The sequence below is a fragment of the Dioscorea cayenensis genome, chromosome 1, assembly GCF_009730915.1.
Source record: "Dioscorea cayenensis subsp. rotundata cultivar TDr96_F1 chromosome 1, TDr96_F1_v2_PseudoChromosome.rev07_lg8_w22 25.fasta, whole genome shotgun sequence".
Classification (NCBI taxonomy): domain Eukaryota; kingdom Viridiplantae; phylum Streptophyta; class Magnoliopsida; order Dioscoreales; family Dioscoreaceae; genus Dioscorea; species Dioscorea cayenensis.
The window spans coordinates 22744995-22747155 of NC_052471.1; the positions used below are offsets into that span (position 1 = coordinate 22744995).

The following is a 2161-nucleotide window of genomic DNA, read 5'->3' on the forward strand; positions in this document are numbered from 1 at the left end:
ATTTTTTATGTCATGAGACCATAGCATGCTTTTTCTTTATTATTGTTATTATTATTGGTGTATATCATTTATTCTTACGAAAAACATGAACATGCATTTTAATGTATGCATAAGCCACGTAAAAATATTTTTAACCCCATACTCATCATTTAAATGGTGGGTCCCACTTGAGTATATGCATGCATACCTACTCGCTCATTTTTATATGCATGTTTCATTTTTTTCCTTATCTCATGCTAGCATAAAAAAATTTGTTTTTATGTCATTCCCATATGCATGGTAATCCCGACTTCTAAATGTCCGAGTATGCATGCATTATATATATATATATATATATTTTTAAAAAGATGGGCCCACCTCTTTTAAGTCATGATCACGCGTATCCTTTTTTTAAAAAAATTTCATTTTTTTTTATTTTTATTATGCGCGTATGTATGCATGAATTTATTTATTTATTTATTTATTTATTTTTGCATGCATGACTTATTTAAGATTTCATATTCTTTTTCTTCGATCACATTTAATCACTATAATGAAACACTTCATTCTTTTATTTTTTTTATTATTATTTATTTGTTTGTAGGATGTTATGACGATGAATCGAAAGAAAATGGCATGATCCTTCCGTTTCTTGCTTTGAGATATGCAGCTTTTCTTTTGAGGATGAATAGTTTAGAAATGGATGATCGCTTTCCCGGTGTATGTGCTAAGATTCCGACGATATAAAAAGTTCTCATAGGCATGACCTTAGTATCTCATATCGTGCTTGAAGGGTGGGTGGACCAACATAAGCCTTGATATCTCGCCTACCAATAAAAAGCAATATCTATTGCTGCAGTTATATTTGATAATAACATTTGGCCATGATTCTGGTCTGTCCATCTGAGTAAACAAAGCATTAACAACCCGAATTGAGTCTGAAGATTCTGAACCTTTAGCAACCAATTTTCCACTTTTCAGAAAACCATTTGCTGAACGAGGAATGGGCAATAACCTCTACCGATTGGCACATAGAATATCTTGACTTAAAATAAAATGTATATAGAGCTTCTGAGCCAATGCTTTACATAAAGAAGTCTTCCCAATTCCAGGAGGCCCATGCAATAGGATGATCCGATTCCAGTAAACAAGGCAAGGATCTACACCTCGCTCAATAAACAAAAGAGCACTAGCAGCATACTGCAGTAATTACTGTTTGAAACTAGTTTCATAAATTAAACCCTCTCACATTCCATTAAATTCTCTAGCAGGTAAAACCTACTCATTAAAGCTAGAAAGCATATCATTTCCATTTATTTTTCACCAGGATCCACTTCACTAAGCATAACAGAACTTTATGATATCAATAGACTCATCTGTGCTGTACAGAAGGAAAGCTTCATCTGCAGGAAGGACCCTCAACATAGCTTAAACTCCACTTTTCCAGCATTCTTTCCACGGCGATGAGAACATTCTCAGCAGACCTCAACTGAAACCAAGACCTTGTCATCAGAAGCAGGGATCAGGGAAGGCGAGGAGTCTAGGGAAGTAACGACCGCAACAACAATGAAGAACGCGAGATGAGTTAAAATTAAGGATGGAGGCGGTTGATAGGCGAAGATCAGAAGCACCCTGAGCAGGGACTTGGATGAGAGAGAAACTAGAAGCAAATGGTCTCTCTCTCTGCGGGTAGTAATGCCTCTTGCGCTGGGTCCTCCTGGTGCCTTCGGGGACTGGCGTCACCTTCCTCGATAATTCTGCGGCGATGGCGGCAGTGGCGTCTAATGGCGGACATGGGCAGCAGATAGCAGCGACAACAAGCAGCGGCAGTGACATGCTTGGCGGCATTATTTCAGCCATCAAGCATGTCTCGGTGATGAATGGCGGCAACGGCGACGTGCAGCGGCGTCAGTGGCGGACACAGCAGCGGATAGCAGCGACAACAAGCGGCAGCAGTGACATGCTTGGCGGCATTATTTCAGCCATCGAGCATGTCTTGGTGATGAATGGCGAGAACGGCGGCGCTGCAGTGGCGAAAGAAAAAAATCTTTTTATATATATATATATGTATATAAGAATACGGGGAGAGGAAGAGAAATATACCTCTTCTTTCGTTCTCTTTCCTTCTTCCTTTTTTTTATTTTTCTCACTCTTTTTTTTTTCTCCCCCAAAAATCTCTCTT

The 2161-nt window shown here is 38.8% G+C and overlaps 1 pseudogene; it reads right to left on the minus strand.

The window, feature by feature from the left end:
* Positions 1-706: 706 nt before the first annotated feature.
* On the minus strand, positions 707-1827 carry LOC120257892 (annotated as a pseudogene).
* Between the last annotated feature and the right edge of the window lie 334 nt (positions 1828-2161).